The sequence below is a fragment of the Labrus bergylta genome, chromosome 14, assembly GCF_963930695.1.
Source record: "Labrus bergylta chromosome 14, fLabBer1.1, whole genome shotgun sequence".
Classification (NCBI taxonomy): Eukaryota; Metazoa; Chordata; class Actinopteri; order Labriformes; family Labridae; genus Labrus; species Labrus bergylta.
Genome location: NC_089208.1, coordinates 13,343,808 through 13,359,567, shown reverse-complemented (window position 1 = coordinate 13,359,567; position 15,760 = coordinate 13,343,808).

Here is a 15,760-nt window from a genome sequence, read left to right as displayed (position 1 = left end):
AATACCAGCCCTACCAAACATGTGGTCATACTTACTGTGCATGTGTGTGTGTGTGTGTGCATTTGTGCATGTGAATGTTTGTATGTGTGTGTGTGTTCATAAACAATACAATTCTCCAATGAGACCCGTTTCAGTAATGAGACAGATGGGCCCTGCCTAGAGTTAGCTATCGGCAACTACAGGCAGTGTGTTTATGTGTGTATGTGCGTGTGTGTGTGCATGTGTGTGTGTGCATGTGTGTGTGTGTGTGTGTGTGTGTGTGTGTGTGTGTGTGGGGGGGGGGGGGGGGGGGGGGGGGGCATGTGAGGTGTTATTCTCCTATTCCATAGCCTGCAGGCCTAATCAAAGAGGAGCCACAGATGTCTTATTGACACCAATTAGTTTGTGTCTAATGACGCACACACACACACACACACACACACACACACACACACACACACACACACACACATTCACACACACACACACTCATCCACATGTGTTTGGAGTGTAAACACATTTTTATTTCAAAGAGTGATATGAGTGTAATTTAGGATTATTTACAGCAGTGTTAGATGAGATGAGGAATGCTCTCGATTTGTTTGAGCGTCACATTCACAGTTCATAAAACACATTCTGACTCTATGGCTTCGTGCCTGTGTGTGTGTGTGTGTGTGTGCGTGTGTGTGTGTGTGTGTGTGTGTGTGTGTGTGTGATAGTACCAAGTGTGAGGAGACAGGACTGAAGACATCCATTAGCTAATGGATCTCTTCTCTCAATTTTTTTCATCTCTTTCTTCTTCTTTTATCCCTCTCATCCTCCCTCCTTCCCCACATCACACTCCGGTTGCACTTAACCCCATCAGGAAAAACAACACCCCCCCCACACACACACACACACACACACACACACACATTCCCTAATCCCCACTTTCCTCCCTCCTCTTGTCTTCCTCCAGCTTTTTTGAGAACCTTTGTCTACACCGGTTAAAACAAACGCAGGTTTGAGCTTTTGATCTGCTCAAAGAACAGTTTCAGAATCAACACTGTGACCGTAATTTGATGTTGCTAATTTACTGGGAATTTGTTCAATTATGTTTTAATGTAAGGTTGATTGATAGATTGACCAAAAAAGAAATACAGGTTTAACCTCTTTTAAAGCATGTCGAGAACTTCAGATCAGTGGCAACCGAAAAGCAAATCATCTTGCATGAGAAAAGCATTTATAAATCCTCTTTACATCCTACTTGCTGTCCCCTGCCAAACTGACTACTATAAAATTAGATATACTGCATACAGATTCTACCTTTCTGTCTTTTATTGCTGCTTTTCACTTGCAAACCTGTAACATAGCATGTGCACGTATAGTTTTGCCTATAGGTACTTGATGAGTGTTTGGTTTTACTATGTTACCCTCAAGGCCTCCGTTGACTTTACTCAAAAGTACATCTGTCTAGTCTTCAGCCCATTATCACTGCAGTTCATGATTTGTAAATAACCTAACCCTAACCCTAACCCTGGTGGACATTAGGGGTTTGCATGCATGACACTGTAATTCAATCATGAGAGAACAATTATTTATTTTACAAGTTTGGAAAAAGAGAAATGAGCAGTGCCTTTGACAATTAGACTCCATCATGATCTCTTCATGTACTCAAAGGGTAGAGGCCAACAGCTGGATAGGATCCACGATGAAGGAGTCTAGACACTGGTGGTGGTGATAGAAGTATGCAGGATTTGATGAGGAGTGGCCTTCTGAGGAGCTGGACCTGAACACTAATGGGATGGAATGGAGGTGACTGGGGTGGAGGACGGTCACAGCGAACAAACTGAGAAGACAAACTAACAGCAAAAGAGAGGAGAAGAGATTTGAAAATTGACAGCAGCAGGATGATTGGTCGATAGAGGTCGTGTTGGAGTCTGGTTGGTTCAGTAATCCAAGAGTTAACGTTCCCTTATCAGCCGATAACCTGAGATGTAAGACAGGAGAGAGGTAGAGAGGGACTAATATGAATGAATGGTGACTAATTAATGGATGTATGAACGATTATGAAACATAATCATCTTTACTGTTTGAACTTACGCTGAGCTTCATCCAATGGCCCTATATAAATGCATATGCAATCTTTTATTTGATCACAAAAAAGTATCTATAATCCAAGTAAATCTTTCACTTTAATATTATGTAATATAACAAATGTAGGCTGTTCCTGAACAGTAGATATTGTAGTCACATACCATCGCTATGCTGACGACACCCAGCTCTTCCTCTCATCCCCTGCCAATTGAAGGAACTACCAAACTCCATTTGATCAGCAGAGTCCCTTTGCACCTTTAAGAAAAAAGCTAAAGATGCTGATAAGAACTCTCAAGAACAGCTGTCGATGTTGTTAATGACTCTATTTTGACCTTAATTATATTTTTTTTGCAGTGCTCTGACTACCGATCGACTTAAAGCTGTTTGTTTTTTCCCGTTTTGTTTTTAACTGTTCCCGGTATTTCCCAAGTGGTAAATACAAGAGGTGAGGTTGCAGGACAAGCCCGTCCGTTTTTGTGTCTTTGCCCCTTCACCTTGCTTATGTTGTAATTACTCTCTGATGTTCTCCGCTTTGGATTACAATAAAACATCTGCTAAAATAATGTTATGTATTCCCATCTTAATAACTAATTACATGTGTATTCATCTTCGCTATAAACCCTAATCTACTGGATGAAAAACAACATTCTGCCACATGATTTGAAAGAATGTGAATCAATCAATAAATCCTCCAAATTATCTTGTTCTTCCATTTCATTTGCAAAATAAATAATTTACATATATGTCCTCTCGAGTGACATACAGGCGTTGTTTTGTGATTTGACCTTTATGAGCAAAACAACATAATTTTTCTGTGCCTTCAAATGTTCTTACAAATCTCTGCAGAAAAATAGTTTTATGATAGAGTTTTATGATTTGGTCGCACAATAAGATCTGCTTGTATTAAAAGTAACATGAAATAACATTCTATTCATTTCTGTATCTTTATTATTGTCATGATGGTATCAAGGATAAATAAGGTGATAAGTGTTAGTTATATTTTTCTGAAGAGGCTAACTATGAACCATTTCATACATTTAACTAAAGCTAAGTTTTTTTAAGATTTTGGGAACAGGAGGAAGACAAAGATGCACAGAGGATTGATATGAGGATAAGTAAGAGATGGAGAAAGAGTCAAGGGAATGGGAGAGTGACAGAGAAGAGGAGGGTGACATGGTGACGATGATGATGTGTATGAGGGTGAGTGATAAAGGAGTCGTCTCTTGATAGAAAGGTGATGTTTCTGTATCATTGAACCATCAGGAGGTGTAGAACAATGAAATATAACCATTTGTTCTTGTATGCATGTGTGTGTGTGCATGTGTGTGTGTGTGTGTGTGTGTGTGTGTGTGTGTGTGTGTGTGTGTGTGTGTGTGTGTGTGTGTGTGTGTGTGTGTGTGCGTGCGTGCGTGTGTGTGCATGTGTGTGTGTGTGTCAATTGAAAAGAGAGTGGTAAAGCAAGGTATGGAGGAGGACACTCGCTCACTGCCTCTCCTACTCCACTTGTAACACACACTTGTACCCACTCACTTAAGAGGAGAGTTTGAAATTGAGCTGGGACTTGGAACGAATACTCCAAACAATTATCTTTCGCTCCTGTGTAATCCATTACCCATGAATATATTCACAAATATGTTCACATTTGCCTTATTTTTTCTTTTCCTGCTCTACCTCCTCCCTTCGTCCTCCGCCTCATCTATTGTCACATAATCACACCTCCTTGTTTCTCCTTCCTCATGGGTGATGGTGTGTGTCCCTCGGGGCTGTGGACAAAGTGTGTAACAAAGTGCTTCATTATGGTGGCAGAAAACTGTCCCAACTGTGGTCACTGCTAGCTGTAAGTGGCACACAACGTATGCAAAATGAGGCAAAAAAGGAAACAATGTTTTCATTTATCATCATGATTAATACAATTGTAAAATATAAAACAGTAAATTATTGATGTGTAAGGAAGAGGAAAACATTCCCTTTCTTTAAAACAATGAAAAGTTTATTCTGAAAAAGCAAGTAAATATAACAAAAGCCTTATGTGCATTCATACTTTTTTCAGCCTGACTTATATCACTGGCATTACTTAATATACATTAAATCAATCATAAATGTCTCATTAACATATATTTTTTCATGACTTTTTTTGTCAACTTTTTGTGAAAAAAAACACAAATATAAATACTTAACTAATGAATAACCGTCTATCTCTCCTTTAATGAACCATCTCGTGAAAGCAGTGGTTCTCAACTGGTGTGTCGGGGAGCTGTTTTCAGTGGGTCACTAAAGTGTGCCTGGATAAAAATGTTGCAAACAGTTTATGATTTGCTTTGTTATTCTCTGCCTGTTCCGTCCGAGGTCCAAACTGCTCTTTTTCCATTGAATACATCTGAGTGGTTGAACATTTTCAGAAATCAGGGTCACGATTTCTCGATGAGGAGGTAGTTGGTCCTGAGGCTAGACCAGTTGGGAACCACTACTTTAGACAACAAACAAATCAATGTGCTTTCTGTTCTCTTTTGTTCTGGTCTGATGTTAACTTTGACTGCTTTTACATTTTATTGATCTTTAAGAGAATCTCTCTTGCCAGGGGTTGATCTGAGAAGAATGACATTCTCTCTATGAGTCACTTTAAATCTGGAACTGTTACATCATCACTTACTGTCAAATGATGTCATCACCTGCTGCCAAGAAGTTAGGATTGTCACCGAGATGATATGTCATGAAATGTGTGCTGGTTGGCAGAGATGAGTCAGTCCTTTATGTGATGATTTCATTCTTTATTAAAGTTTTTTTTAAAAAGAGAGACATTCAGCTCTTCTGGTTTGAATGCATGCTGACGATATGACTAATGGGTGTTTGAGTTCATGCCTTCACTTTTCACCGTGAGTAACACCTATCCCAATCATCAATATCTCAAGTGGCTTACAGACTGTAGTTCCGGTTACGGATTAGTTTTGCTTTGCTCCCTGCCTTGTTTCTTTCCATTCTGGCAATAACAAAAGAGGAAACTCGTATAGTCAGGTGGGACAGACGTGTACAGTATTTTATTAAATATATTATAATATCATGTGTTATTATAATAATTTTACCCTAACCAAGAAGAAACAATCAGAGTGTTTACATGGACCCAAATGACTCAAATAACAAAAAACTTTCACCAACCCCTTTGACCGGAATACCAGAAATTTCTTTCTTTTTTTCTAGACGTTTACTTGAATCCTTCTTTCATTTGATGAACGACCTGCGGCACAGAAACATTAGCCAAACCAACATTTAGCAAAGAAAGAGGGGCAAAAAAACCATCTTTTTAAAAGCCAAAACCTCGAGGAGAACCAGACTCATGGTGAACAGCCATCTGCTGTGACTGTGATAGAGGGGGAGGGAGAAATAAAGAGTTGGATAGAAATAAAGAGCAACAAAAAATACGACATTGACTAAAAATATTTATGGCTAAAATTCCAGTTATAATGGGTAAAATTGTGATATTAGCAGTAGAAATAAAATGTGATGATAGACTGAGTATTCAAATATTATCTTTCGCAACTATGATGATGATAAAATGGTTTGATAATGTTAATTAGAGCAGTAAGAATGTGAGGCTGATGTTAATAGTTGGAGCAGCAGGCCGTCCACACCGACGATCCAGAGGAACCTAGATGACAAGGAGCTCAGCAACTCCCAGGAAGACATATGGTTGGTTATTTAAATGGTATATGAAGATTTACAGTTAGTGGCATGCAGTGATATGCAGCCCTTACTACAAGCTTTATCAAATAGGAAAGTTTTAAATAGAGAGGTTTTCTGCCTCACGGACCCTGAGCGGTAGATGATTTGACTCAAACATACTCATGGTCTTTCAACTCATCAATGAGGATTTGAAACAAGAAAGTATATTTTAGTATGTGCCAGCAATGTTCTTGTAGTCATACATGTATACCATGTTTACTCAACCTTCTGGGAAAGTTTAGGGAATCTGTGAAAAGGCCTTATGACACCCCACATCCTGCCCTTTACACTTTCATTTACCTGTCAGTTTTAGACCAATCCTTCCGGCGATCACTACATGACCTGCAGTGGGCAAAACTTTGTACGTGCACAATACTTTCCCTTCTGCAGAAGAACATATCAGTTAATCACTGAAATCCACCCACCAAAATCAGGTGATGAGAAGAGCACATGTAGGATTTTGACCTGGTCCACGCTGAATCAATTGTATGTTTTTTCAATCAACAATAAAAAGTAGAAAAACAGACTTAAATTTACAAGAAATATGTATCACTCTAACCTCTCAGGGCAGATCTCACTCCTCCATAGTGCTCTCTATCTGCTGAGTGTTGCTGTTGAACCTGAGCCAATTGTACAAAACCTCTGCCCACTGAACCAAGGAGTGTGGGTGTATGTGTGTGTGTACTTAACTCCTGATATTATCTAATTTGTGAACATTTAAGCAGAGGGAGCACATTAACACAGACACACACACACACACACACACACACACACACACACACACACACACACACACACAGTGTTTTAACTGTTTCTCAACACATCCCCTCAGAGCTCTGTGAAGCTCTGTGCTGCCAGCTGAGCACTCAGGCAGGAGGTCTGCGGCCTCTGCTGACCTGCTCTACCACTCTCGGGAGCTTTTTGTAGAAAACCTCTGACTCGAGTGTGCAACACATGGGCACTGTGTGGGGTTTGATCTCCTGCTGCAATAAACACAGAGACACACCACCAGGGATCGAACAGTTATCAATAGTTCATCAGCTGCCTTGGACTTTAACCCCTTCATGCTGATCTGCAGTCAAGCTTTTTCTGATGCATTATACTTGCTAAAATGATGTGTTTCGGTGAATTGATATAATTATGGTGAAAGCTAACAAGTAAATTAAAAAAAACTTGTATAACTCTTGATTATGTTCTGATGGGTTTTTTTTCGCTCTTTTTACTAATTGTGTATACTTTTTTTTTGCTCTAGTGGGTGTTGATTCCGGTTGTTATAAAATAAAAACTTTTAACCATCAAGTTTTACAATCCATAAAAAAGAAAGCACTATGTCTAAAGAAGTTAGTTGCAGACATGTTTTTAATTTATGAAATCGTAAATTGCTGTAATTAAATCTGAGAGAGAGATGAGAAGAAATTCCTCACGTCTTTGGCTCAAAAGTATCCCTAGGAAAGAAATGACTAAAGCATGTAATCAAAGAAAATTGAACATTTCTTCCTCTGTACAGATTATTGGGTTTCTCTTTGCGAAATTGTTTCTCTTTTTACACTCTGAAATAACACTGATCGAAAGTTATGGAATCTTGACACACAAGTAGCAAAATGTCAGCCCAGATTTGCACAACTATACACCACTTCTCAGCCTCAGACTTATTGCAAAACACAAAACACACTTCTCAACATTAGACACATCTTTCAAGCTTAAATGCGTGTTTGTGTGTGTGTGTGTGTGTGTGTGTGTGTGTGTGTGTGTTACTTGCTAAACACAAACACATCCAGTCAGATCACACAGACATCAGAGCTTGAACACCATAAAAATGAGTTTACTCTTTGGCGTGTACAACAATAGAGGACAATTTTAGAGAAAGAGTTTTGAAGCAAAAGTATCATTTTTATGGAGTTAATGGATTTGAATTACACATGAATTCAATGCTAGTTTAAGCAAGTTTGAAAAAGATAAAAACATTGTGAGGGTATGAGGCATAAGCCCTTTATGTTGAAAAATTCAACTGTTCGGTTCAACTATTTTGCTGGGTGACAACTTGCTGTTAGATAGTTTAAAGGAGAAGAGATGATTTTTTTCATGGCTTCTTCGTAAGACTTCAAACTGAATTAAGTTGTGTTAGATCCTTTAAAGACTAGTAATGTGGTACATAACTCAATCATCATGTTTAGAACGTGTAAATCTTTATAAAACAAGAACAACTTAACTCCTAACGTACATTTCATGGCTTACAAGAGAGCTTTAATTCAGTGCACTCATCACCTCCTGATCCGTGCACACACACAAAATACACAACTTGTAGAGTACGTCAACACACTCAGGTCCAAAATACCATAAACACTTGTGAGTGTGTATGTGTCGTACAGTAGACACACACTCTCTCACACACTCGGGTTGTTTTTCTAAGGTGTGTTTATGGAAAGGAAGTTGGATCCTGAAACTCGCTGCATACTTCAAATTTATGAAAGCTGGAAACAGCCCGACTGCAGCTGATATGATTAGAGCAAGAAGTGAGGAGGAAAACACTCTGACATTCTCATATGGAAGCCATTATCCTTTCTCTACGTATGGCTTTCTCTCTCTGTATTTATCTTTACCTTTTCTTCTTCTCCTGAACCCCATCATCTCTGACTTCTCCCCAACATTTTTTTTTCTCAGTTTCACACATGCTGTTTGTGTTTATGAGTATTGGCTTCCCCAAGCGTCATATGTGTATCTGAGGCCTGCTGTGAATTGCTTTATATTATCACACACTCACACACGTGCAAACACACAGGGAGAATTGTTTGATAAACTGCGAGTTGGCCTGACTTTTCTCTCTGGATCAGCCACAGTGTTAGGCATTAAAAACCCATAATTCACAATTAACACCCAACCAGACCTCTGTGTGTGTACGTGTGCGTATGTTTGTGTGTATGTGCCTTTCTCATAAGCCCCCTCCGCCCATCAATCCACTCCCAAATGACATCAGAAAAGTGAGGAGTGAGAACACTGTGCATGACTGACAGAGTCCAGGACTAGAGAGCGGATAAACCCTGAATGTGTGTGTGTGTGTGTATGTGTGTGTGTGTGTGTGTGTGTGTGTGTGTGTGGGTGTGTGTGTGTGTGTGTGTGTGTGTGTGTGTGTGTGTGTGTGTGTGTGTGTGTGTGTGTGTGTGTGTGTGTGTGTGTGTGTGTGTAAGGGGGTGGATGTGTGTATGAGTGGGTGTGTGAGAGCTCTCAAGTCCTGGATGCTGTAATGACACAATCATTTTTGGCTAAGCAGTCGGTAAAGACACACACACATACACACACACACACACTCACACAAACACAGTGAAAGTGCAATCCACCCTGCCTGACTGCTGCCTGGTTTCCAAACATTGCATCAAATTCCCAGAAATATGACAACAGAAACCTGAGGAGCCAGAAAGAGTCTGCTGCTGACCTCTATGTCCTGCAAAGACTTAGAAGTCACTCTTTAAGCTCATTTAAAAAAAAATATATATATTATTTATGACACCATCAAAAACTGACCATCAACATCAAACTCTATATGAGGGATGGTCTAACACAAGATATCAAATTCAAAAGACATACATTACTAAACTAAAGCTGTTTACAAACATTTCCTCCTGAAGTAGTTTATCTAAACGTTCAGGACCGCTTCGCCCAGAAAATGTCCTTTGTAAGAACATGACTTTGTAAGGATGCCATCGTCCATGTTTTATTGAGTCTATGCTTCATCCATATTGTATTTATTAAGGTTTGATAAACAAAGTGTCAACAGCAAATAAGGCCAACAGGAAATTAAACAATAAGAATACAGTTCTGTTTATAACAAGATTTCTTCACTTACATTTTTTCAAGGTAAAAAACAAAAAAGAGAGAAAACAAAAAGATTTGTTTGGTAGGTCAAAGTTGAACCACACTGTCAGTCTGTAAACTAAAGTGTATGTTTACAAAGATTTGAGTAATCAGTTCCTTGTTTGACATGTTTGTAATGTGTTTAATCTCCCTTTAGGGCTGTTAAGACGCAGTGATTATGTGACTGCTTGAGTTTTTTTCCATGTTAGACTTCTTGTTAGACTTGCGTTACAGCTTTCATAGATCTAAGTCCTTGACAAAGAAGGCACAGAGTTATTGTTACTAATATGTTGGATGACAATAAAAAACAAATACAAGATTCAAGTTGAAATAAACTCAAACTTTCCACAACAGTTCTCCTGAAGTAGTGTAGCACAAGCTACACTACAAAGCTCGGTTATTTTAAGTAGTTTCAGTTGCTGGTTAACTAAAATAGAGAAACAAGATCAAGGCTGCTCCTGGTCTAAAAACAGAGGTAAATGCAATGCACATGCAAGTACAACTTGATGCCTTTATATAAAAAAACATGCTGTTGATTGTCCGTTTCCCATAAATAGAACAGACCACGGTCTATTTAGGAAAACTTTCACATTTGCAACACAATAGTCTGAGGTCTACCACACATCAGCAGCAGCAGAGGGGAGCAGGGGGTAAAGAGAGACAGACTGTGAGAGACGAGTCACAGAGAGACTAAATAGGATCAGATCTGGCTCACACAGATGGGTCATATGCCTCCTGGACGTGTAGGTGTCCCTGGAGTCTTACATTGTTTGATTTATGCGGTTACAGCTGCAGTGTTTGGTTCTGGTTTGGGTTAGGTCTGATATTTAACTCTATTGAAAACATTGGCACTGCAGTGGGACAGCCTGTGAATGTGGTGGGGAAAACACAAGAAAAATGATCTGAAAGATGTCTGTTTGTTTGTTTCAGAGAAGTAAAAGGAGCGTAAAACCATGTGAGTTCATCTCAGGGGAACCTCAGAGGTTTCCACATGTGTTCTTCTCGATGGATCTGCACTCTCAGGCTTTTAATTAAAGAGATGTGTGTGAGTGAATGCCCTGCTAGAAAGAGGGCGGGTCTTTCCTCCACCCTGTGGTGTGATTGGTGGTTTCCTGCCTAGTTGATGGATTGATGGAGGCTGCACTCCTGCGGTTGGTTGAAAGGTTCATCCATCATTCACCTGTCCAGGTGCGCCTCAGACATTTACTTTCCCCTCACCTCATCTAACTTCTCAGCACCACCCTGCATTTCCTTTCATCTGCTCCTCTTTACACATTTTCAAACATGTGGACATTGTCTTTAAAGGCAGGGCAGCTTTATTTCTATTGGACTTTTCCTACACTGAGGCAATTTAAAAGCAGAGTCAATAGCTTTTTCCTAACAAATAAAGTATAAACCTCCATACATGTGTGGTGGGGACTGTGTCTCCAGAGAGTTTGTCATCTGCCTGTATTTTGATTAGGCCTGGTCTTTGTCACATAACAATGAGTAAGGTCTTTTTACCTGCTCTTTTGTAATGTTAACAGACAAAGAGTAAGGTATTTTACCTGCTTTTTGTAAAGTTTCTTGAAATAACACTTGTTATGAGTTGACGCGATACAAAATAAATTGAATTGAATTGGGGAGCTGGTGTGTCACCCCAGCCAATGACAGCGTGCAGGTGAGTTTAAGAGTGGATACAATTTAGGCTGCAGTCCTCCAAGCAGACAGCCCGTGTTCCAATTCCACCTGTTACTCCCGTCCCGCATGTCATTCCTCGCTCTCTCCCCCTGATTTCCTGCTCTATCCATTGTCCTATCTATAAAATAAAGGCATAAAAAGCCCAAAAATGTACAATGCATTCCGTTTCAGTTTCACATTCACATTCATTGTTAAATGCTAGCGTGTCACAGCTAAGTACAGACATTCATGATAAAACACACATTCTCATTATATTCTCCTCACCCTCATCTCCCAAATAAAACAGTTTGCCTCTTATTTCTTGCTCTCTGATATCTGGCTGCAAGCAGTCAGAGACGTTTGTCCTCGATCAACAACAACTGGAAACACAGCATCACAAACATTGCGACACAAGGGCAACTTTTTAAGGTGTTGTACTGGTCAGTGCTCCAATAAACGGCGCAGCATGCTCAGTCTGCCTCAGGTTGTCTGACAGCTTTCCTCTGGGCTGATGTACATGGTGATGTATTTAAGTACAGGCTTTCATTTTTGAGCAGGTTGGAGAATTTGATTTGATTAAACACGATTGTATTTTTATGACATAATGGACACTGCATTAATCCATAAGAAAAGCTTTTTTAGTTTTTCAAATAATAAATTGTACTCAGTAAACACACACATTGTACAACACAACCCAAAAACATGGACTCAGTTCTTTTGTTAAAGCAGTTCTTCCCATTCTCTTCATCCTGTCACCCAGCGCTCCCTTCCAAAGCTTGCCTTATTCAATATATTTTGTAAACCAGTGTGCTATGTTGGTGGTGGTCCAAAAGAAACCACCTATCACACACACACACGTGCGCACTCACACACACACACACACACACACACACACACACACACACACACACACACACACACACACACACACACACACACACACACACAGACAGTGTGAGGGTGGTAATCCAACTTTTTGTAAACCATATGGAAGCCATTGCTGTGTAATCTGTTGTAATTGTGTTGTATTTGAGAGAAAGCTGGTCTACATTAGCTCCTTCATTACAAGGCTTTGTGAGTGTGTGTGTGTGTGTGTGTGTGTGTGTGTGTGTGTGTGTGTGTGTGTGTGTGTGTGTGTGTGTGTGTGTGTGTGTGTGTGTGTGTGTGTGTGTGTGTTAGTTGAAAAACAAAGGAGATAAGAAACTCTTCACAGTTTCCATCCACAGTCTCACGTCCCTCATTAATAATAACAACAAAAAATGGATGCATGTACTTTAATTTTTACGCATGCTTGTGATCACACTCCGTCTTCACAAGCATTTAGACCACTGCATACACACAAACTCATCCACCATTACACACCCAGATTGCCTAATTACATATAATGGATTGAATGCTGCTAGCATGCTTGAAGTAAATCTAGCGTGTATATAAGTACACAGACATCACTCTGTGCAGTTCACCTGCAAACGAGCTGAAATGAACCATGTAATGCATGCTGTTTGGTTCAAAAGATCATCCAAAGAAAAAGTTAAAAGTTTTCACGTGGCTGTCCAAATCATAGAGCTTCAAATTTCAATCATCAGTACTTATGTTCTTGTAGATTTGGATGTGTATTTTATTATATGATTTAGATTTTTTTGTAAGTTACCACCCTATAGTTTCAGAGGTCGACTCTCCCTCTAACCCCCCAAAAAAAGAAAAATATGTCCAAAATGTAATCTTATCAAACCTCTAGCTTGTTCATTTTCTATTTTTTCTCATTCATTTATTTCATCATCATCGTCCTTTTTAATCCTTTCAGCTCTGTTATGTCCTTCCTGAGAATAATAAAGAGCTTTGTGCTAAAAAGTTGCCTGTGAAGCGTTTCACACTTTCTCTAGAGATGGTACATAATCAACTCAACTTACAAAGTTCAAAAGCAGGTGTTCAAAGTAGGAATGGAGAGTCAATCACTGTATTGAGGTGAAATATCTGAATCTGTCTTTCTTAGCATGCATGGCTTATTCTTAGCCTTAAAATATGTGGTGCAGTTCAAGTTGATGATGGTTACACTTTTGAACTTATACCATTTGTTTTTTATGACAGGCAACCACAAGATCCAGGCCACGGGAAACTATACAGGAACTGAGTTCACTGTTATCTGAGTTCCATAAATTAAAAACAGGATTACAACAACTTCAGAGTCTAAACCGGTCTCGGAAATTAAACAGGTGTATAATCAAGTTTGTTTTTAAAATAGTACTGGTATTTATACTTTTTACAATGTAAAGTTTTAAGTTCCTGTAATTTTTACTGCCTTCCAAACTGAACACACATACAAACAAATACATGTCTAAAGCTGTTTGAATGGAAGTGTTGGGGGGATAAAATCCACAGTTTTTGTGTGGAAAGGTGCACATGTGAAGTTAAAAGGTGAAGGTAAAGTGAAAAAAAAAAAACAAGCTGGTATCATCAGAGGTTATTATCATTTAAGTTTTAAACCACTTTATTTTGTAATTTTGCAAAGACCAAGGACTGTGGATTTTGTCCCACATCATCTACTAACATGGATCGTCCCCCTTTAAACAAGGGAATTAAAAACATACTGATCTTCACCATGACTGCCAGATTTCTATTACGACAAAGCTTTTGCCATCAGTATATTTTATAGCAGACATTACAGCTCCTGTTTGGATTTCTTTTGACTGGTTATGAATCAGAATGAAATTAATCCTGTTGTCTGTTAACTACGAAAGCCATGAGACCATGATGGTTGACAGTATTTCAATTTAGTTTAATTTCAGCCTGAACCCACTGTTGCATGGTAAGTGTCAGACAAATAAAGTTGCATCACATTGCCTTTGATTACATTTTCTACCGCAAAAATATAGACATTGATACACATTGAGTGATACAATTGACTTATAAAAGAAAGAGGGTGAGATTTTTATCAGAGTTTGTATCAGAAATACTACAGGACAAAATCAGCTAAGAGATTAGATGTACCGTTTTGTCCACAGGAGTCGCCATAATCTAGGCAAACAGGAACTTCCTCACAGGAACTTTAATATAAAAACCCTTTTCATGGCGGCTTTAATGAGGGGTAGGCAATAGTTGTTACTTTTGTTAGAATTGTTGTAAAAAAAAAAACTAGTTTACACAAGAAAAACTCAAAGTAAACAGGGCCATGAAGTTGGCTCCAGCAGCTGTTTTGCAGGCGAATCTTAAAAACTTTTCAGCATAGTCCAGCCAACCAGCTGCCTCACCCTGGCTGCTCTGAGATCAGGCCTCCTGTGTGAGTCCAGAGTGGACCCTCCTGGTGGCATCACTCACAGAACGGTGCAACGGTCAGCCCTGCCAATGCCTCAGTGATGGATGCATTGACTTCCTGGCTGCGTGCTCACCTTCATCCATCCTAAGGAAAGAGCAGAAGAGTGAGTACAAAGAGGTGGAGGAGAGAAGGATGGAGATGTAAGCGTGGAGAGAGAAGAGGCGCCAGAAAAGAAGACGAAAACATCTCTCAACACCTTGCTAAGAGAGAGAGATAAATAGGAAGAGCAGCCTGATCCATGGGCTGGTGAGTGATTGAGCTAATACCTCCTCCGATAGTCTTCCCACTGGCTTCCTCTTCCTCGCACATCTTCACTCCGTTTGTTTATTTACCTCAGCAGAGCAGCGTGGGAGCAGAGAGGAGAGGTGATGAATGGAACAGAAAGTCATACAGAGCATGAGCACCATTTGGACTCCCTGTGGAGAAGTATTTGCGTGTGTGTTGTGTTTATATTCTTTTGTGAACCAGTCTCAGGCCTTTTAAGTATTAACATTTTTACAAAGTGATGTAACTTTGGTCAGTCAGCACTTCTTCCAGATGCCAGTTTAAGTCAGTTTATAGGAGTCTAAGTTTAGCAATGAGATTAGAACAAGCAGTTACTACCAAGAGCCAAATACTGAAACCAGAGTGCAAGACAAGTTTCACTGCTCTGACGTTAGTCGGAAAGACCGAAACCTTTCTCTCAAAATATGAATTCCCAAACAACTTCTGGTCTTTCTAGGGAATTTTCTCAGTACTGAGGAATTAGATTGAGATCTTAGCTGTGTCTAAATTCAGTGCCCCATCCTTCGAAGAGTGCATTTGTTGGTATAGCAAGCATGGTTCGGTTTTTGATTCAAACATTTTCTCCACCGGAAGCACGCCATTTATTTCACTGCATTTTTTTTATTTTTTTACACTAGAAGAGAGTCAAGAGTCCCCTTCATGATGTCTTCTCTACTGGAGGAGCACCCTAAGGGCAACGTGAAGAGTTTGCTCCATAAAGAGTGCCCACTACGTATGCACTGTAAACTGTTATTCCATGACAAGGGTGCCCCAGTGTGCACATTTTCAGACCACTTTATTAATTCTTCTCCTGATGGAAGAACACTCAGAGGCCACAGCATCATGTTTTATCCACTGTACACCCAACCTAAAAATTCATACTTTCTCCACTGGAAGGGAACC